Source organism: Anser cygnoides, chromosome 3, assembly GCF_040182565.1.
Source record: "Anser cygnoides isolate HZ-2024a breed goose chromosome 3, Taihu_goose_T2T_genome, whole genome shotgun sequence".
Taxonomy (NCBI): domain Eukaryota; kingdom Metazoa; phylum Chordata; class Aves; order Anseriformes; family Anatidae; genus Anser; species Anser cygnoides.
Window position 1 is genome coordinate 6,533,430 of NC_089875.1, and position 22,851 is coordinate 6,556,280.

A 22,851-nucleotide genomic window follows, 5' to 3' on the forward strand; every position below is an offset into this window, starting at 1 on the left:
GCGGACGAGGCTTTTTCTGCAGACCACATGCTGGCTTTTTGCGCAGGGCCCAAGCTCGGGTGCAGAGCGCAAGGAAGGTCGAGCTAGCCACAAGCTATGCCAGGCATTTTGCTAGCACGGGAGGACTGCAGCGGTGGGACGTGGCAGGAACTGTTTGCTGCTGCATCCCTTGGATGTCCTGTCGGGCGCTGCCGACCCCAGCACACGTCCCTGCACAAAGAGCTCCCCAAAAGGGCTCGTTTCCAGCCAGCCTCACTGCCGGGCAGAACGTGACCTGGATCTATCTTCAATTTTAAGTCCATGCCATGTTCAGTTTAATACTTTCTCAAAAGCGGTTATCTCTGAGGAAATGATTACTGGGATGATAAGCCATGAATGACTTATTCAGGCAGTGTTTTCGGTCCTTCATCAGCCTGCTAGATCTCGCACTAATGTTCCAGTCCTTCACATACTGATTCATTTTTCATGTGCTACCAGGCCTTTTTCAGGCAAAGACTGCCAAACTTATGCAATCCAGCCATGTAGTAGGCTATTTCTTTCCCTTTTTGTTTTTCTTACCCCATACCTTGAGTACAAGCCTGAGGAAGGAAGGAAGGGTCTGTCAGAGACGTTGTGTGATACTTGTGATTTATTATGGCTTGCTGGTACTGGAGTCCCTGCAGGTCACAGGGCCCTCCCCGTGCTAGGCACCGTACTGATGCTGTGCGGGGCGATGTATCGACCAGTACGGGGTTCCTTTTCCCAGACCTTTTAACTGGACAGAGGTGGTTTCCCCCCTCAGTGATGGGAAGGGCAGCAAAGGCGCAGGCTGACTGCAGGGGGAAGCCGCAGAAGAAACCGTGCAAGTGCCTGGAGCTGAACCCAGACCCGCAAGGCCCCGCAATGCCTCTGTCCCCCCAGCACGTTCCCAGTCCTCCCAGCTCTCAGGGCAAACCCAAGAAACATGCTTTTCCCTTGCCTAAAGTCTGCAGAATTACGCTTTTCAAGGATTTACCACTTAATGGCAAAATTCTGGCCCACAATTACACTGTGTTCTCTCTGCCAAAGCACATACATGGGTTGTAATCAGAGAGCGTTTTTTTCCCATCCTCCCTCCAGTCTTGCCATGAGGTGGAAGAAACTGTGATGGGTTGCAGTCACCTTCCCTCCCCGTGCCAGGCAGGAGGCGTGCCTGGTCCCAGCAAGCTGCAGCCCAAAGCTGTGTGCTGAGCAAGCCCTGTTCTGCCAGCACACAGCACAGCCCCAGCAGGCAGCCCCGGTAAGGAGACACTTGGATTGCTCAGAGTGGTGGCAATTAAGGGCAGCTAGAAGTAGCATTTACCCTACTCTTAACAGCCTGGTTTCATGTGTAACCCCAAAGGTGATGCCTTGAACATGCGCATCCTGTATTTCATCCCTCGCAGCGGGCGTGAGCTCCTCTCCCAGCATGTCTGTGTGCGTGCCCTCACAGGGCGCTCTGAGGAGGCCTGCGATGGGTTTTGGGAGGCACTCCAATGTACAGCAGGCATAATGACACGCAGATACCTAAAACCAATCCTTCTGATAGAAACATCCATAGCCCTTTAGCTCCTAATTCCAGCTGTACATTACCACAGCAGCAAGATGGAGCGAGATAAGCCTGTTGTCTTAATCAGATCTCCACTATCTGATCAGCGTTTGGACTGCGCTAAGCCAGCATACTTGTTTCTGTGCTGCCCCCCTGCTCTGCAAGCGATGCAATTACCGAGCATTTTAAAAGACAAGACAGGGAAAAAAAAGAAAAAAAAAAAAACACATCACTTTGTGAACTACCTGCTGCCATTACGGTCCCAAGCGAGGCAGCACCTCTCTGCTGTGCACTCCTAGCAGCATCATTCGTTCTCTGAACAGCTCCTCCTTACCCCATCACTCCACACATGGGACGCTATCCCCTTATTACCCTCACCCAGGGCCCTGACCTCAATTATTAACTGCATTTAGCAAGGACATTATTAAACCTGCCTCTCTGCTCCCAGATGAGCTATCATGTGTCTCTCCTTAACCCAGCAGGAACCTTTTTCTCACCCCATGCCCTCCTTATTACTCTTTAATGTGCCCTGAAGCCACTGGAGCAACCCCATCCATCCCAGATAATGTCATTTCTAGAAAGACAGTAAAAAAGGCAGGAGAGCCCATTCCTGCAGATTTTTCCCTAACTGGCTCCAAAGCATCTTTCCATTTCCTTTCTAGTTTAATCATCCATCTCTAGTAACAGCTTCTAAAATCCAGCAGGCCTCTCCACTCACAGAGAAGTGCAGAGCTGTGGATTTGGGCACGTCAGTTTTTAGCAGGACGCTAATTCCTTATACCTGTGAAAATGATCACAACTGTCCACTACGATTAAAAAGCAACCAGATATTAATAACTAACTACTAATTAGCTTACACTTCACTGGCAGCTTTTATTACAAAGAAAAAGAGGAGTGCGACTGAAACATAATATAAAATGTCAGTGAATGTCTCTGCTTTTCTGCTTGGCAAAGGCCGCTCGCAGCATGCCGATGACGTGGGAGCACCGAGGGCCGGCGCTGGGCAGCGCTCCCCACTCCTTCGGGCTCTGGCCCAGGAGCAGCTCCACGCCGGGCTGCAGCTGGGCCACGGCTCTCGGTGTAAGCTGCAGCTCTTAACAGCAGCTTTACTTCCTAAGCAGCTGGAAAAGCCCACTGGAGGCTGTTCCAGCAGCTGAACCAAGGAGACCTCAGCAGCCTCTAATCCTGTTGTTGCCTTCCTTGCTCCTCTTCTGGGGCTTTTACAATATGATACAACAGGGCTCATCTCATGTGGCAAGGGGATGCCTCCCTGTGTCACCCTGCAAACCCATAAGCCTGTGGAAGACCCTGGGTTAATGGGTAACCTCCACTGCCTAGAGATACCTGCTGCGTGTCTGCACCCCGCAGCAGGGCCGCAGCCTTCACAGAGCCTTTGCAGAGCAGCGGCAGCTGCCTGGCCAGCAAGGCAGCCCTCCCACTGCCTCCCTTTCCAGCCCCAGATGCCAGCCATTACACAAGAATTCCTCGCTGCAATGCCCCATGGCTTCACTTGACATCCCTCGTGGTGGCACGCTGCCCTGCTCCGTCCACCAGCCGGGCAATCCCACGTCCCTCCCTGCACCGCCTTGTGAGAGGAAAACTGCTCTGGGGCTGCACTTCTGATGACAACCACCTTCCTTTTCCATTTCCACTCCTGTCCTCCGCTACATCCTCATACAGTGCCCAGCATCACAAAGTCCCTGTCTCCTTCGGGGCTGCCATACTGCAAACAATACCTGCTGATAAACAGCTGGAAAGCATGCAAACATTCACCAAACCTACCCTTTGACTCATGGTAAGCAGCTGATGAGCACAGCAGCCCTCAAATACAACACTACGACTGAATATTGCAAGCACGCTGAACATTTTGTGGATGAGAATGCTCCCTCCCCTCAAAATATTTGTTTTCGATACCCGCAAAGTAGTATAATGTCATTTAGCGAGGAAAGTTCTGGCAGTCAGTGCACAACCTGGCAGAGCTACAAGTCCTGTAGGTGTTATGATACACACGCAACATGTTTTACAAATAGAAAGTGGTTTCCAGAGTTCTTTAATATATTCTAATTTCCCCCACCTCTGCCCAAAAAAGCTGCAGTTATGAAAATACAGTTGCATGCTGAAATATTAAACTAGAAATGTGAAGAGAGTTGTTTTTTTAAAAAGCTCTCTTTTCAGCTATTTCTTCTTCTTCCTCTTCTTCTCCTTTTTTTTTTTTTTAAGTCAGGTATGTTTTTAGCAACTTAAACAGGTTGGGTTACCCACAAGAAGTAGTAATTTTTCCACCTAGCAGATTGAGGTATTCATACCCTCTTTAAACAGTTCTAAATTTATTCTCCAGTATTATTCAAATAGAAATATTTGCATGTACACCCTGAATCGGATAAAACCCTTCTGTGTTAACCCATGGGTAGAAACCACACAAATGAAGAAGATTAGCAAAATGCACCTTCTTTGAATCCAAGCAACCTTCGGAAGAAAGGCTTCCAAAATCCATTCTGCCTCCATCACACATTATTATTTATTCGTTTTACAGGAGAATCCCGCTCAAGAGCAAGGCCAGTACCTGGACAACATGCAGTGAGACAGACCCCTTACCTGAAGAACTCACTGGCTAGCAGCCAGCTGGGTGTAAGAAGCTCTTGGTCTGTTTTACAGGTGGGAGACCAAAGAAAAAAAAAGCCAGAATGAGAAGTGCTCGGGGCCACACGAGGCACCTAGGTGAGAACCAAGCATCAAGCACCACTGCCTCACCCCCACACCTCAGCCACAATGCCCAGCCCCCTCCCGAACCAAGTGCACCAGCTGCTTCCTGTGAATTCATGAGGTGCAGAAAAGCCGAGCTTGCACTTTTCAAGTCCCTGAGGTTGCCAGCTTTACCCTCAGGTGAAGTGTGATCATGCCTTCAGCCAGACCCCACACAAAACCACAGAGCAGAGGCACTAAGGGGTCACACTGAGCGGGTCTTGCTGCCTCCGTCAGCACCAACTTCACAGCGTTCACTTGCACAGTGAAGGGGTGTCACAGATTTCCTCTGGGAACCTGAATGGCTGGGCCAAAAACTGCATCCTAACAGTTGGGTAGGTGTTTTCATCACCTAAATGAAGACGTTTTCAGTTTGTCTTGGGTGACTGTCTCCAGGAACTACACCTCTCACTTCACTTTCTTGGGATTAGCAAATAGGCCTGGGTTCCCCGGGGACTCCAAACCTATGAGAGGGGCAAGGCAGAGGAAAACTGCAGTCCGCCACGGGGCCTGGGGGCCTGTGATACCTCAGGCAGAGGACTTCAGGGAGCAGGACCTGGAAACTACTGGGGGGCTTTCTCAGGCTTCGCAATTTCTTTATTCCCACAGCCTACAAAATGCAATCACCACATGCAATCCCGATACACCTGTTCACAGTGAAGAGCAGCCTTTCTAATCCCAAAGAGCCATGCTGCCAGCATGGATGGTCTCCCAGACTTCTTGTATATCTAACATGTGAGGCAACCACAGAGCTTCATGTAGGTTGTGATGGGGGAGACGCTGTCAGGCTGCACTGCTACCAGAGAGGGGGTGAAGCCATGCTGGGAACGGGGCTAGCAGTGAGGCACCTGTGCAGCAGCTGCAGATCACGACCACAAGGTCTATCTGTAGCCTGAGGACAGAAACTGAGAGAAGTTGGTGCAAATTATGCGAATTACTCAAATAATGCTTGCTGGAAAATTACATCCCCATTCTGCCATCCGTTAGCCTGCAAGTTGCTCCTCAGACAGCAGAAGAACTAATACCAAAATAAAATATTACTCAGCAAAAGGTGGGGCTGACTGATTGCGCCTTCAGCATTTCTTACCTGCTTGCAAATAAACTCCCATCTTAACAACTCTATTTATTGGGTCAGGTCCTCACCTGGCCAGCTTCTTGGAGCTAAACTCAACAATGCTGTTTCAGGCTAGCATGAATCCGTGACTTACAAGCATTTGCTGATAGTTTCTGCAACCCGCTGTCTGTCTCCAGGTTGTTTGCCACATTCAGTAGTATTTCTCTTGGTACTTCCCACCTCCTGCTGCTGCACAGGGGCCCCAAGCCACTGGGGTCTGAATGGGGAGCCCAGCTTCACAGCACCCACCGAGTCATTGGTGGAAGGTTTTTCACCTGGCTCTTCCCCTGGAAAATTTGACTTGGGAGATGTAACCCCGACCGTCGGTCCAGTCCCCAGCCCAGTTGAGTCCCAACCCAGCAGACCATGCGGTTAAGTCCCGAGGGACTTAAGCATGTGCTTAAGTGCTCTGCTGGATCAGTGCCTTCACAACCAGTCCGACTGCTTTGTTAGCAGTGCTGAGCACCAGGGCTGAGCTCCAACAGGAAATAGCAGCTTCCCTTTGAAGTCCTGCCACTGATGTTCACGTAGGTGGGACTTCAAAGAGGAGCCACCGCTTCCCCTCCCAGTATCGGAGGCCCCAGTGTTAGAGAAGCAGTAGTGCTGGTTTTAATTGCATTAAAGGATGCTTTAGGGCGGACGATTCAGCCCTTCTCAGTAAAAGGACAACTTTAAAAGGTTCCCACCTGCTGGCAAGAGACCCAAGGAAAGGTTAACTCACATCCAAGAATGCCCTTTAAAACACAGGCCTGTGGAAAGCAATCTCTTCCCCTCCTGCTAACTGTTTTCCCTGCTGCCACTGAAAACTACCTGGTGAGCTTCTCATTTACTCTGGAGCTGCACTGCTGGCCATCATAAGGGTCCCTCGCCAACTGGGATGTGGACAAGTAATGGCCAACCTCAGCTCCTGTAATAGAGATCACTGAGCCAGCGCCAAGAAATACCCCCACAGCCAACCTAGATGGCTGATTCTGCTGCTGACTGACTGACAGTCATACACAAGAGCACCTTTAACCTCTCTGTATCTCCTTTCCTTGAGGGAAAATAAACCAGAGATGTCTACATCCTATATGGTGTAAATAAACTCACATTACACCAAAACCTGACTCCACTTCTCCTCTTTCCAGTCTTGCAAAGATTGCCAATATCCAGCTGTGCTCTAAATCTCCAACCAGAAGCAAGACTCAGTCAGATGGGAGAGGGATCAGTCCACAAATACAGAAAACCCTGAGAGGCACTGATCACTGAATGCACTAGAGAAGCAGCTATCATTCCCAGGAAATAAAAATAACTGTGTGCAGGGCTTGCACTGATTTGCAAAGCTCTTCCCTGTTCATTATGCTGTTTTTCTCTTACCTGGATTTCCATTTCATATCCAATATACTCAATCTGTATTCCATATATTTCTATATTCAAAAGCCAGCTATGTAAGTAGGCATGGATTCTGATGGAAGATGAGTAATTGCATTTTATTTGAGGGCTGAGCACTTTGTGGCCTCATCACATGGAGTTCAGCTGAGCTTTGCTGTTCAGGTCGCCGACTTGCCATAACCTGGTCATCTCACCTGACCATTTCATATTTTGTACCTCCACACACAACACTTGCATGTTGTTTGTGGAACAAACCTGAGTCAGCAGCAAAGCAGTATGCCAGTGGGGAGTAATAAGAGGAGGATGTTTACCCCAGTAAAACCAGCTAAGCACAGATGCACCCCAAAAGTGCAGAGAGAGCTCAATACCAGACCCCCAGGGGCTGAAAGGAGCAGCAGTATCCACACAGTGTGACAAGACTGGACTTGACCACCCAAATGATCCCAAATCCTGACATCTGTCCTAGTGCGAAGAATTACTGAAAAGCCGAACTGAAATGGTTTCTGGCTCTGGAAGAAAAGATCCGTGGGGAAAGACACAGCCACATAGATAAGGCTTTGCTTATCCAACTCAACTGCAGAACAGCTTGTATAGAAATGCATGAAAAACTGCCTCTTTTTATCAACAGAAAAGTGTTTTTTTCAATAGATTTCTCCTAAAGTTTTAAACTTTTACAATAAAAATGCCACTGTGCGTTTTCAGTCAAAATTACGCAATTATACTAATATTCTGCAGTTTCCCATTAAGAATTCCTTGGATTTAGGAGTCTGGGGATTTTAATTGCTATTTTTTCTGAATATTTAATCAACATTTTCCACTGAGGGTGAAAAAAATATTCTGTCCAAGTGTAGGTTTCCTTGCAAGGTTGAGAAGGGCAAGGGGAAGGAGGGGGCGCTGTATTTTTCCTTAAAGACACAAACATTCTCTTATAACTTAAGTCACCGCTGCACTTGTGAGCCTGACAAATTTAGAGGACTTAAAATCAATCAATAAAAAAAGAGCCTGACCACAAAGGAAGTTCTGGTCAACCCTTCAGCTTTACATCATAGACAACATTTATTTTATCACAGCCTTACAAAAATTAAAATAGAAAAATGCATCTTCTTGGAAAACAGTAGTTATTTTCTTCCCCTGCTCAGATATTTTTATAAGCCCGGTTCCACCAGCCTCACTCATGCTGAGAATCACCTTACCCTGAAGGGCAGACCATTTATTTAGAGGCAAGATATTATGTCCCAAGCAGGACACTAAGATGCCTCCACCCAACAAAAACTCTACTGTGCAGCTGAGCTGGACCAACCTACATCCCAGGTCCAAGTCTGGTTTGAAGCATTACCCATACTGTCTGGACACTGGCCTCTATAAATAAACAGGCAAGAACATTTGGAGAAGAGGTGAAGCCTTTCTCATTAGTTGTGAGCAAGGAAGGAAGTTGTACCTTACCAGAGACTGCGGGAATTCACAGCTCCCTCCTTCCCTTAATAGCACTGCTGGAGGCAGAGAGGAGCAGGGCAGAACAGCCTTACAGGGATGGTCCAGCAAAATAGCCAGGACGACCTGGGAAATGAAATACCGCACATGAGTAAGGGTGGCAGAACTTGCCTGACAGATACCTTTCTTGCTGGCTAATCATAACCACAATTTATAGCTGTTTCCATTAAATCTTAACAAAAGGACACACTGGCACAGAGGCTGATCCGAACGGCTGGCAAACATGTCTTAACCCATCTTTGTCCACAGAACTGGTTCCGATGTTTGTCACCTCCCCGCGGCCCCTGCTTGTTTTGGTTGTTTACATGGATTGGCTTCAGTAAAACTTCCACTGGTCCAGGAGGAAACTTCTGGTCAGAAGACACACAAACAGACCTGCCCAGGGCTGGTTTCGGCGTTCAGCTGGAGCACAGCAGCTCTACATTTGAAGGCCTGATACAGATCAGGGAGCTGGACTTGGATCTGCTAAACCCAGGAGGGATATCTCAACCCCCAGGCAAGAGGCTGCTCTTGGATGTTGCTTTCCTGTAGGAGTCATTTCAGGTTTGATGCAAGTACTAAAAGATTTGCTGCTAACAGTGAGACCAGTTCAGCAGCCCGGAGGCCAGAACCCTGAACCAGAAAGAGCAGGGACGTGGTGCTGAGTCTCCCATATGCCAAGTGAGTGACTTGGCTATCTACTGCTTTACTGCGGTAACAAGAAAAACAAAACCTTTATGGATCCCGTGTCTTTCAAGCAGAACAGAAAAAACTTGAAATCTCACAACCTCTGGTGCAACAGGAGAACCATTTCCTACTCGCTGCCACAGGGGGTAAATCTGCAGAGTTTATCACCTCTTGTCGCCAAAGTCAGAATCTGGCCTGCTGCCTTCCACCCTAATTCAGAATGCACTTTCATCTCTAGTATAAACACTGAGACATATCAAAAGCCCTGTTGACAGTACTGCTCTCATTTTCTGCTTTAAGAAGTTGCCAAAATGTACAAAATTAAACTCTCCGAGTCACAGTAGGCTGTTTTGTCAGTTTATCCAATCGGTAACGCAATACTATCGTAACCTCTATCATTCTCACTCTTCTTTTTTTCTTCCCCCACCCCCTTTCTTTCTTTCTTAAGCAAGAATTTCCCCTGGAAGGGAGCAGATTTCCTCCAAAAATTAAATCATAGCATCAAATTTCAAAACCACAAATATAAATCAAGTATCGTTCCATTGACACGGAGGAATATTGCTTTGCACGACATGCTGCAGGAGCACTGTCCACACCACAGTAGGTACTATAACTATTACCACAGCTATAGTCTAAGGAGCTAGAGGATCTTTTCTGGGAATTTCCCCTGAAATTGCAGGAGCTGGAAAGAAGCACTGACTGCTCCACTGTCTCTTAGCTACTACCTAAAAAGCACATTTGAGAACTAGCTCTGTTTTTTTTTTTTTTGTGTGTGTTTTTCCTTGTTCCTTTCAAGACTAATGAGAAATTCTGGACCTCAGAAAATACAGAATTAGGTCCTTCCTAATTTCATTAATGAAAACACGAGCAAAATAAGCAGCACCATTTAACAAACTGCAATTCTGTGGAAAACTTCTAGGAAAACAGGAGCAATGCCAAACGTTTCTCCAGCATAGGAGTTCCTAAACGAGGAAATACATCCCCACAGTAAGGCATGCATGACATTTCCAAACGACCTTCACTTGAAATCAAAGTGTAACATACATTACCTCAGTACATAATTCATTCTTAATCTATTAATGATATGACTCATTAACGTATTAGTAGCAGTAGCGGTGTTAATAGTAGTAATAGTACTGCTAATGTCATTGCCATGCTAACAGGTTTCAACATGCTAGTTCTTCTACTCACATACAACAAAAGGATTTGCGACCCAGTACCACAGAGGTGGTGAGACGAGGACTTTGATAGCCCTACCAGTTACCACGTGGGGTGTCTGCTATTATCTCTTCTTACCTCCCTGAGGAATCACAGATCTAAACGTGCAATCAAAAGGGTTGGTCAGCTGTAAGATCCCTGACGGTATCTTTGCTGGGCACGGGATGAAGCAGTCAAGAATGTCGTTTTCTTATTCCTTCAATGTTTCTGTAATTATGCAATCAGGTGTGAAATGCCTATGTAGGACACACAGGGCTGTAGTACAGATTTCTGTTTCTCCCAGTTGCAGGAATACTCTTACCTCAGGGAAAGGTTTTATGAAGTCATTTTGCAGAGCTTGTCAAGAACTACCAGGGAAGGATAACACACAGCATAAGAAAAGCTGTTGCATGTCTGGTTTTCTACCCTCTGTTTCCCTGCTTGGAAATCTCACCTGAAAAGAGGTTGGAGGAATTGATCTCTTAGTTTGGGGCTTCCAGAAGCTCGGTTCCCCTGACCTTGGGGCGAGGTCTGCGTTCACCCACCGGGCCCAGCCAGCACTGCCACACAGCCAGCAACGCAATGATTTCTGACCATGCTGGTTGGTACAGAAAATACTGCTCACAAGAGCTGGGGCCTTAATCCAGATTCTGATTTCAAGAATCCTTAAAATTTCCTGCTTTAAGAACCCAGCTTTAGGGTCAGGCCCTTCCCTGGTTTTAGAAAACTAGGAAAAGAAAACTGGATGGTATCCCTGGCCTCATGCACTGATAAGATCTGCAAGCATGGGTCCACCTGCCCCTCTATGGTCATGGACGTGAAAAGGAGCCATCCTGTGATATCTTGCCATGTATCCCTGACTCCTGCATGATGGAGAATCCACACCTCAGCAGAGAATAAGCTGGGAGCCACAGCTGGGGTGGAAAATATCCACAGCAGCATTATATAGGAACAATAAAAAGCAAGACTGTAATTATCTTCCTGCTCACCCTCATGGTGCTGCAATGAAGTCTCTCCCATGAATGTCTAATCTACATACAAAGGCTGTGCATCTTGGAGTATATCTGAACAGTGAACGCACTAGAGCTCTCACCAGAAAGAAAGCCTGTATGGTGTAGGTCACTTTAATGCCAAAATAACTGCATTCACAAGAGGTCTAGTCCCACTATAACCAGTGGTAAAAAAAATAAAAATAAAAATTTTTTATTCCCTATATCCCCCTTTTATTCCCCCAGAATTATTCCCTAACCAAAAAATTCTATCAATGCAATTTTTCATGTAAACCAGGCCTAAAATAGTTCTTAAAAGTAGCTGCCAGGAAAACTGCCTAGCTTTCCAATTCTTCCCCACATCCCATGGTATCCAGAAGGGTTTTTAAACCCTCAGCTCTGGAATCACAGGACTGGGCAAGGACCTCTGTCCTGGCCACATTGCCCACCAGCCTTGGGCCTGCCTAGGGATGCTGGAAACCAGCAGCACTGAAGGTGCAAAACCAGGGGAGTTTGGAGCCAGGTGGGCTCCAAACCCCATGTTGCAAAGAAGCAAAGCACCAGGATTGCAGCCTGTTCCCCTCTCAGATGGGTATCTGAAGGACACCCGCGGAGGCAGACGATCCCGATGTCACTCCGGTGCAGCCCCAAGGCAGCTCTGTGTCCCAGAGAGCAGCGGGAGAGGGGTCACCAGCCCCATGCCAAGGCTGCACGGGATGGCAAGGGCCATCCAAGCATCTGTCGATGTCTGCCTTCATGACTGGTTTATCTGGCTCCCACCTGCCAGCTTTTTGGAGCCCCCGAACTGTTATTATCAAGGAAATTGTATTAAGTACTATGTGCCCAAGTGAGTAAGTAGACAGGCTCACCCCTTGGGAATGAGAAAACAAAGTCTCAAAGGCAGATCTCTCCTCCTCCCTTTCCTCAGGCTTACTTTTATTTTTGGAGACAGACCCAAAACCAGTCCAGGTCACCCCATGCCAGGTACAATGGACAAGGCCCCAGGATCCTCCCTGCCCATTTTTAGCCTTTTTCACAATTTTGCCCAGGTCGCCCAGATAACGGGCTGAAACCCGCTCACTGCACATGCTGGAGTAACTGCAACTTTGCCACAGCTGTCTGCCTTCCTCCCCCGGACTTAACAACCCCCTGCAATCTCCACTGGGGTGAAATAGAACAACTTGGGGGTTTTACACCCCTGAAAAAAGGGAAAAGACCCCGATGCCTCCGTCCCACTGTGCTGATAATCTGATATTGATAATCTTGATAGTCTGTCCTGTACAAATACTGTATGATGGCCCACGTTCTGGTGGGGGAAATACACTGCTTGGATCACACTGCACCCCCAACAACCCTTCTGCGGAGATCTGCAGAGGGGTGAACTTCACCTTTGCAGAGCTTTTGTGAAACCTCCACTGTTGAACCCTGCTCCTCTCTAGAGGGGGGGACAGTCCTCCCGGTACTCCTGTGCTGTAGGAACATGGGCTTTTACATTCAGGCTGCTTTATGGAGGCTCTTGAGAGGAGAGCTCCTAAATTGAAACCACATTGCCCAGCCTGAGCCAGAGCCTGCTGCATGAGCCCTGTTTACTCCCCAAGTCTTTCCAGTGCTGCTCACTTCGCAGAAAGAACAGGGAACAGTGGGGCTACAGATCCCAGGAATCTGCCAGCATGGAAACAGGAACAGCTAACAGCTTAAAACCTCCACCAGAGCTCAGGGATGCTCTTCCATCTTTCCAGGTCTTGGTGGGTGCAAAGCGGTCTGAACAGCTCTTTGTGTCTGTAGCTGCTACAAGAGGAACACCTCTCCTCTTTTTTCTTTTCTTTTTTTTTTTTTTTCCAAAAGAGAAGCTGTTGGGACGTGCTCACCATCTCACTCTCTTCTGATAACCCGTTCGGCATCCTTCCATTTTCTGGTTATTCAGTTGTTACCCCTGAAATCTGATTCCTGATCTCGGCCCTCTCTTATCAGCCCCTTTCGCCGAGGAGTCCCAGAGCAATGGGTTAGTTTTAATCTTTGCGCTCCTTCTCTGTCCCCGAGGCCTCGTTTTGCCAGGGGAGGAGGTGAGTGACTGGGCCGATGTTTGGGGGGGAAGGGGCTGCTATCCATTAACTCGCTCTTATCTATCTATTCATCTGCCCGGCAAGACAAAGGTATGATTGTTGCTCCAGCTGACAGACCTGCGCTGGCTTCACTCCAGCTCTTGTGGGCCAGGGGCACAGAGGAGATGCGGAGCCACGGTCCAAGCACAAGAGGCCCCCCCGCACAGGCTCTGTGCTGAGCTCTGCACCCCACATCTACCCAGCTGCTGGTACCCAAAGTGAGCCCACCCTGGCCACCTGCTCCCTCCGGTTGGTGTCTAAGTTTTGTTGGGTGTATAAATTCAGTCGGGTGCATAAACCTGCCCTGAAAACATGGGATTGACTCTGCGCCACCCCGGCATCCAGCAAACCCGTTTTGGGCTGTGCTCTCATTTAAGCAATTATATGGGATATAGGGTGCTAGAACATGAGTTCCCTTATCTCTGTTTCCCACATCACGCCCTTTCCTAAGGCAAATTGATGCAGCCCCATTGAAGCCGAGGCACTGATTGACACTAGCTGAAGATCTGGCCCCGATTCTGCCATGCTTTGCCTCTGGGTAGTCATTTACACCTGTTCAGGGTGCACAGGGCGACCAGCAGCAACCGCTCGAGCTGCAAAGCACTGAAGCCCCGTCCTGTTGCCTTTGGAGCCCGACATGCCCCGCACCGATCCGTGGCACAGGGCCCCGTTCCCCCTGCATCTGAGTTGGTTTTGGCGTTGCACATAGGCATCCTCTCTTCTGCTTCTACTAACCCCTGAGACTGCTGCCAAGTCTCATGAAAGAAAAAGTTGTGACCCAGTTCCTGGAGGGTGACTTAGTGTAAATAACTCTCGGTGGCAGGATGACACCCTCCTGAAATCTAGCAGTGCACTTGTCAGTCTGTGAAGCATGGAGCCAAGAACCAGTCCCCATACAGTTTCACACGCTGAATGTCTTTTCCTCCCCTTGCACACACAAAATCCCTGGCAATTTCCGGAAGAGCTGTGGTTGTGCAAGCCAAACAGGGCTTGGCTTATTTTCTGAATCATCCAAATAGTGCCGGTTTGCATGGACAATATCAGCTTTTGAGCAAAGCTTGCCAGGACTGAAAAAAAGCTTTATGCCTGAACTAGACCCCAGTTCCTGCAGCTAGCTGGCTTTCCTGGTTGCCCCTGAAGCCAGCTTTAACCTCGGGGCTGTAGAGTCTTCCAGGGACTCTGCAGAGCAATGTCCATGCCCTGCTTGTAACACACCTGCAGGAATGGAGACTGGACTTCCTCTGCCTTTTTACTGGTTTCGGTGATAGCCTGTCGCTGGCACTATTTGGTAGCCTCAGAAGAGACTGTGCAAACAACGCTGAAACTGGGCAGCCACCGACAAACATCTCCATGGCCTCTGCTTTTCTTGGAGGCTTCCAGGTGTGACAGTCACTCTGTTTTTTTCCATTGCCATCCAAAATCCAATCTCGATGTCAAACAAAATGGATCTAGCATTCAGATCTAAGGCACCATGGTTAGATCTGTGGCTTGCTTTGGGCTTCTAATTTCCATGGGGATTTGCATAATAAAATACAGTAATAGGCTGGGCATGTACACCGAGCTGTGGCTGTGAGCCAGCAGCTAATGAGCTCTATTGCATACTCTTTAGCTCCGGACAAGTCACTTGACCTTCCAAAGTCACATCGTACCCAACTGTGAAATGGGGATAGTAATACTTGCCTCACAGGGGTGTTGTGAGGATTAATTAGTTACTGCTTGTACATCACTTTGATGATCTTAAGAGCTACATGCTTCTTAAGTATTGTTATTATATCATGGCTGGGAAGATATTGCAGTTAGGGCTAAATCCCGCCCTTGGAAAAAGATGCGTCTTCCCCCACGTCTTGTAAAATCAGCTGCTAGGCTTGCGCAAGGAGCATTTATATAACTTTGGTACCAAACATCAATATGCACCTCGTACCTTTGACATTGCCAAATCCCCAGAACAATATCCTGCTGGCAGTCATGTGGTACACCCATCCCGGCACAAACAGCTTTGGGCAGGAGCCCGATTGCAAGCTCTTTCTCTCTTCCCCCATGCCAACTTCTCTTGAAATTAGTAAATGTTTCCAACAGGCATTTCAGAGGTGACCTCAGGTCCAGAGCTCGGTGCGCCATGCAAAGCCCACGGGCATGGCAGCCCATGGAGGACACGCTGCGCGCTGCCAAGAGGACGCCCCGCACAGGACCGCGTGCCCAGGACCGCCGAGTGTGCTCTGTGCACGGCAAAGCCACGGCAAGTCTGCAGAAAGACACAGATGCGTACATGAACGCAGTCGGGAAAGGTAAGCTCCCCTCGCCTGAGCTCTATCCCTCAGGTTGGCACTTCTTGCTCAGCCTTACACTCCCCCGTACGCTCTCTGGAGGGCAAAGCCCTTTCTCCTCCTCGGCATTTGGGCCTGAATGATACCAAATAGCGCACAAAGAAAAGAATTTCACTGACTGCACCGGGCTACGGCTCAGGATCATTAGGATCAAACCACAGCATCCAGCCAACTCGTGGAACACACAGGAGTTACGCATCCAAATTTCAGTGACATTTAGTGGAAGTCGGCCAAATGGCTCCCTTTGATTCCTTTGAAATCTGAGCCATAACTGTCACTGCATCTTAGACGTGTGAACTGCTTTGAGAAGGCTCCCATATAGATTAGACCGCGATCAAAGAGTTCCACTAAACTGAATTTTATGAAGACGGAGAGCTGAGGCGAGGCTGATTGGCAACAATATTATCTGCAAAAGAAGCCCCCAAACTAGCAGGTTCGAAAGGGTTAAAGAGGAAAGTTGTTTGGGTAGACGGTGTACATTAACTATCATTTTCAGTCAGCATGCAATGACTAGTTAGCGGGGCTTATCATCCTCAGCTATGTGAGGAATTACAATAAATGCCTGAAATGCAAGCAGGTTTCCGGCTTAGGTAGGTAAATAATGGGAGCCACTATTTTTGTCTGAGCTGCAAGAATTCCCCGCGCACACATACTCCCCTCCCCACTGTAACACGTCTAGCCCTACTCCCTGCTGCTTGCCAAAACGAGGTCCTTTCATGCTTCCTCGGGACTTTGCTTTGTCTGCAGAAGTAGCCAACTCATGACTTCCTCCTTGGTGGAAAGCAAGAGGTTACACTTGCTGCATTCATGCGTTTAAAATACTTTTGGAACGCAGTGACCGAAGGATGAGTGGAAGGAGGTATGAGCAGCTGTGAGACAGGGACTGCATGATTTGTAGGGAAAAGGTAGCAAACAACCGGAGCATAGCTGTGGCGCTGTCAAAGCCTGGTAGCGATCCTCCCGTTGCCTTCGGTACCATGAGGCTTCACCTCCACAGCGCATCCCGCACAGAATGTGCTCTCAGACAGCTCAGTGATTCAGCTGCTATTTGAACAGCCAGTGGAGAAAAACACTGCCTGCCTCTGCAGGATAGAAACAGGGTAAACTTTGGAGAGCACTTAGTAGTAAATAGGGAATAAAGTCATTACAGTCGGGCAGTTTATTCTCATTTAGCCCAAGGCCCTTTTCCCTGCCCTGGCATCCCCTGGCACGTGCCTGACCTGGCCTCTCTCGGAGGCCCCTTTGAGGTTTGTGCGATGCAGCCTTCACGCGCCAGCTCAAGAAAACCCCGGGCGCCCGCCCCAGGAGGGGAACCAGGGTGGGATCCCGTGCCTTGTGCAGTCCCGCATTGACTTGGCCGCGCTCCAGGTAAGAACCTCAGCCCGTGAATGCACAAACTGATGTGAGCCACTGCTGGGGAAAGCCTGGCAGAGGCACAGAGCTGACAGTGCCCGGAAGGGTTAACCAGCGCCAGGGCTCACAGAGTGTCCTCCCTCGCTGCTTCACACACGCCGTACTTCTTCGCAAAGTGAACATATTAACACTGGCATGCTCCCACACACCGCCTTGGCTCCCCTCCAGGAAATCATAACCCAGCTATTTGGCACACAAGGCCGCAATTTTATTTACACAATCTACTTCTTGATAAACACAAAACTTACAAAATATACCACACCCTTAAAATAAAAAAAAAAAGGAAGGAGTGTGGGGAGAATTGCAGTAACCTGAATGTCTCGGCCAGAAGGCCAACCCGCTTTGATTTGATAGCTCTATCTCCATAGAAGTCACCTGTGGCTACATAAGGGTTTGCCCGGGCTTTGAGGCAGGATCCTGCTCAGGGAGGACAAGAAGGGGCTCCATGGGGCTGGGAAATGCCGGGCGCATTTGTGCTGACCCAGGCAGGTTTGCTCCTGGGCAGCGGGGAGTGCAGGCACCGGCAGCACCCCCGGCCCTCGGACCCCTCACCTGGTGTCACCGCTGCTCCCGGTGAGCATTCCTGTCCCCTCATGAGGGCAAGAGTGCCCCACTTTGCCCATAACCCCAAAACACTGTCAACCAGCCCTTGTCCTCTTCTCGACGTGATGCTGTGGGGAAGGTCCTGTCCCTACGAACGTTGCAGCCTTCAGCTCCATGCCCCTTAATCAGTCTGACCAACTGCAGGTGGAAGTGTAGTTTTCCTTTGGGGAAGGAAAACATTGCTGATTCCTTGCAGCAGCCAGATTTTCTGGAGACATGCTCCACTTCGCCAGAGCACCTCAGCTGGGAAGCCTCAGTCCCCAGCAGCCCCAGAGCTTCAGTGAAGTTCTGCGTAAGCATCAGCCTTGCAGTGAACTGAGAGGCAGACGTGTGTGTGCTGCTTGCATCTGGGGTCACTTGAACTCGGCTCCACCACCATCCCCCTTACCTTCCAAGCCCACATTTTTCCGCTGACCCCCTCAAAGAAATCACCTTGCCTGGCTACTTGACAAGTGGCTCAGCCTCACTCCATTGACTCTGCAGATATGGGAGAGCAAGGCAGCACCCAGTGCAAGCTCTCCAAAAGCTGAGGCTGATGCTCGTTCTGCCAAGCTTCAAACTGCACCAAGACGTAAGCATCAAGACAAGGAGATGCTTATCCACAGCCCAAATCCCACTCAAGAGAAACTGCATGAGGAAAAATAATGGGCCAAGGACATTAAACTGATTTATACTGGCTGAGGATCTGGACAAATCTACTTTATTCCTCACAGATAAAAAGATCTGCCTGAGGCTAATAAGCTTTTGATAGTTTCGGAAACAAAGATTGATTCTATTTATACTTTTTTTCACAAATAGGAAGAACCACCTTCAAATACCTGAGACACACTGCAATCATTTAGACAGATAAACATCTTGATTCCTAGAGATAACAGAAGCTGAATGGTTGGCCTCAAAACCAAGCATTCGTGACAATTCTTGAAACAAGAATGTTATTACTCTCCATTTCCACAACAATTTACACGTGACTGCAAAGAAAACCCTTCTCCCTGTGCAGCTGGATCATGTACTCTAAACACGCTGTCCGCAGCCTTGCCATAGTACCTGAACACCCGGAGCTGGGTGCTGCCTGCCAGAGATTTTCCTTCTTTTCACAGCTTGGGAAGGGAGAACATGGGTTCACCTAAACATACAGCAACTGTGATGGCAATTTCTCATGCTACGCAATACAAAACAACTACCACATGTTCGCTCCCCTCTCTCCCTCTCCAAAAAGCAGCAGTTGAATAAGAACCACCAAGATCAGTCAAGAGGGGAGCTTGCCCTTGGGGACTGCACCTCGGCTCATGAGGCCAAGTCCCAGAGAGACTGCTGCTGGATGCTGATACAGCTGCTCCAGTCAAAGCACCTGTCAGTGCCGTCTTATTTTTGCAGCACCCATCCCTAAGGGTCTTGCACTCACCTCCACAACTAAATATTTGCAAGGGGTAATGTAGATGTTTCTTAACCATTCAGCTGCCCACAAACAAAAAGCTGTGCTTGTATTGTGAATCATCACTACAAATACCAGGTGTTGTTGGATTTCTCTAGAGGGGTCACCTCCTGCAACTTTACAGTGAATAACACCACATCTACTGGTTTCCACTCAAATAATTTTAATGTACCTAAGAACCTCATCTCTAACTTACAGTCAGTTTGTATCCCCTGTGAATGCAGGGACTTGAATGCCTAAGATGCAAAAAAAAGGCAAATTCCCTCCAGCTCTAGGTACCAAAACTGCAGGATTTCTAAAGCCAATCTCAAGATTACACTTTTTTGAATGCTGCCATATAAAAGAGAAACAGCTCTCAGTACGCAGGTGGTCAATAAGACATGCTATAAACTGGCAAACCAACTGAACTGGTTTGCTGGAAGTATGTTCTGCAAACAGCCTCCTTAGTGCATCTTTTAATCTTACATACATTACATCCAAAAGCTAGAAGCCTTGTCAGAAATGACACTCGGACACCACATGTTCCCAGATGCACACAGCCGCTTGGCACACTGCTGCTGGTCAGTGCAGGCAGGTAGTGGATGCTCCACCATGCAGCAGCAGCCCATGGCCTATGTGCTGCTGGCTGGGTCAGGCTCCTGCGTGGCCAGAGCAGCAGTGGTGGCTTTTTTGCAGGACAAAGGTGGGCTGAAGAGAGCCTACAGCTATCAGGAAAACCACCTCTTCCAATGCGATCCATCCAGGAGGGATCAGACCAGTGGCTGACAGCACCACAGCTCGCTGTGTTGCTAAACGTGGGGAGACAACACTGGCAGCATCAAAAGCAGTGAGTGCTCAGAGCTCCTTGACACCTCCCATATACTTGCCAACATTTACAAAGCTAAAGGGCTTTGCAAAAGGGTTTTGCTAAAGGGTTTTGCAAAAGCGTGTAGCCATTGGGAGAGCATGATTTGGACCAGTGACCACTGCCCCTTCAGAGTGATACTGGGAGGAGGATAAAACACGAGTGATCTTCTTCCACCTCACCGTAACCCTCACACCGTGTTTGCCCCCCTCTTCTCCTGCATCTCTGCTGAGGTTGAGATGCCAAGACCAGGGAGAACCAGGGCCCAAACGAGAACTTCACGGCTCTGCAAGAAAGCTCAGGGACCTTCCAGTTGAGGGATATTTCCAACAGAAGCACCGTGGTTTGTCAGAAACAGGCTCCAAACTGGCCTCGTCAAGCCTCTGAAATAAGAGCCACAGGAGGGCAAGATGTGGAGGAGGACTTCAAGGGTGCTTTCAAATGAACTGAATCAGAGGTTTACCCAACCCCGCTCTTTCAGAAGTTTCTGAATAACGCACTGGCTTGAACCACTGGAAAGAAACAAATAAATGAGCTGGCAACTTTCACAGGGAGGAGCCTTGAAGCCCAGTTCCCAAGACCACGCCAACCAGCTCAGTGTGACAGCATGCAGGAATGAAAATAGGTAGGTAACATTAACAGAAATACACTGAAACTTAATAACAGCAGCTTGTCAGGACATGCACCGAGGAGAAATGGCTCATAATAGCTACAGCTTGTATTATGAATGTTTCAGAGCCATCTGGCTATGCGAGCTGCCTAAGCTCAGCTGGTGTTCTGTGTACGCCGTGGTGAGCCATGGTGCGTGCTCTGCAGGGCGGCTGTCAGGCTCCAGTCCCAACATCCGCAGACCAAAAAGAGACACCGTTCCTCTCGGCAGACCTTACGTGTCTTAGGAGAGCAACGCAACAATGAAGAGAGCCTCTGATGAGCTAAGGCCGTGTCCTCCTTTGGTGTAAATCAGCAAGGCTCACTCGGGGTAAACGGAGTTACCCTGATTTACACCACCCCTGCACTCCAGCCCCATTGTATTAATGCCTCCTCGCCTCAGTCACAACTCTTGTGTGTCTGTCAGTAGCTTACAGCAAAGGCACAGCTCGTAAGGGAAAGCAATCCCCCTGCCTTTCCTCTCCCGATCTGATTCGCATACAAAATGGGCTTATGAACTCAAAAATTATGGGAGGGATTCAGGGAGGAGGAAAGGGAGACACAAGAGCCCTTTTATTTTGCGTCTTATTCACAATGAAAATTGGCACAGAAGCCAACCACATACATTAACATAGTTTGGGCAAGTTTAACTCTCATGAATACATTTCTGTGGAAAAACTATGTGACTATGGAAAAATCCCCTCTTTTTTGCCACTTGAAAAGATAACAGGCTTCTATGTGGAACATACCCAGAACCTGCCTGATTCAGAGACATGGAAATACAAAGATGAATAAGGCTGAGTTTCCCATGCTAGGGGCCCATGGAAACTGAGAGGGGAGGAAGAAGTAAGGAGGCCCATTGACTCGCGAGGAGGACTTTCATCCTACAGGTGAAGGAAGTATTTGAAGGCACGAGTAACATTGCAGGCCTGTTCCAGAGCCCATTTAAGTCACTGGCAAACATTTCATTGACTTCACTGGGATGTGGGTCAGGGCTAAACAGTTTTAAAATATAAGCCAAGGCTATTTCTACATCGCTGCGTAATGAGTGGGATTCGAAGCAACTCAAGTGTGCCCAGTGCTGTGACTTACCTGCTGGCTGTTTGCAGCCCTGGCTGCTAGCCTGGCTGTTCCTTGGGCTCAGATCTCGGTATTTTGAGAGGAACCACTGAGGAAGAGCTGTGCTGAGAGACTTTTTGGAGGCCTGTTTGGACTGAAGTGCACACTAGACTGCACCGACGTCTAAGGCAAGCTGGAGGAAGAGCAGCTCTGGCTAAATGTACCGGGATAGCAACTCCTCTCCTGTCCCGTACCTCACCTCTGCTGCCCCTCGCCAGGCTCAGGCTGAGGAAGGCTTTCTACATGTGCTGCAGGGTTTGCAGTGGGCTCATCTGCTGGCCAACGCGCCCTTTCCTGTGTGTGGTGGTAGACCACCTGGACCCCAAATCTGGAATTTAAAGCCAGCCCAGCCCCACAGCCCCATCAGCTTGTGCTGGGATCTTCTGACCCAACCCCAGCCCAGACGCAGCCTTCCAAGTCCTGCAGAATTGCCTGGGTTACACAGAAAGTGACCCTGTTCTTACATCCCTAACTGCAACCTATAAGCTACTGCCATTCCTATATTGGAATATAGGAGGAAAACCCCTCTCCTTTGCTCACTGCCATCCTACAGCACTAGCCCTGCTACAGTGCCCTATTTATGGCTGAGGATGGTAACCTCAGAGTTACTATTTTCCTTTGAATGAACCAGTTTGCTTTATTACTAGCCTATCTGACATGACAGCTTGCATTACATGTCCTTCAACAGACCCCTTGAGTAGCACGCCATTGTATTAGGCCTTTAATATCTTTCTAATTAGTTTAATAAATTACTAATTGAACTCTTTAAATGACTCATATTGGTGCAGTGAGTCTCACTATACAGAAAATTCAGCCATCTCAGAAGAGGATATGTCACAGAATCATCCTCTCCTGCTAGGTAACACAAAGTTAAACTGTGGGGTAGGCACAGGACGGGGAATTTTCCCCCAAGATTAGCAGTTCAGAGCCCGTACCGCTGCGACGTATCTAAGAACCACATCTTTTGCACCTGCCTAAATGCAGAGTTTCCACTGATGTCAGCGTGCGGAACAAGCGAGGCGTGCAGATCCACACATCAGGGGCAATGGATCTGCAGAGCAGATCAAAAGGAAACGTCCTCCCGCTGGGGAAAGCCCATCCATAGTGCTAGCTGTTGCCATCATGACACTTAGCACACATCGCCGCTGATGTCATTGCTAAACGTGGTCCCACTGGGGAGGTGGGGTTTGGCAGCAAGCAGCAAACAGGATTTCTTGCGGACTGTCCAACACTGACCACTTCCAGCAACG

General features: G+C 48.6%; 1 protein-coding gene across 2 annotated transcripts in view; it reads right to left on the minus strand.

Moving 5' to 3' along the window:
* BMP2 (bone morphogenetic protein 2) overlaps nucleotides 1-22,851 on the minus strand; it is an 89,262-nt gene that overhangs the window by 22,728 nt on the left and 43,683 nt on the right. For both annotated transcript variants that reach the window (XM_048060962.2, XM_066995382.1), the window contains exon 3: nucleotides 8,217-8,330. The gene's annotated coding sequence lies outside the window, so the exon portion shown is untranslated. The remainder of the gene's footprint in view (nucleotides 1-8,216; nucleotides 8,331-22,851) is intronic.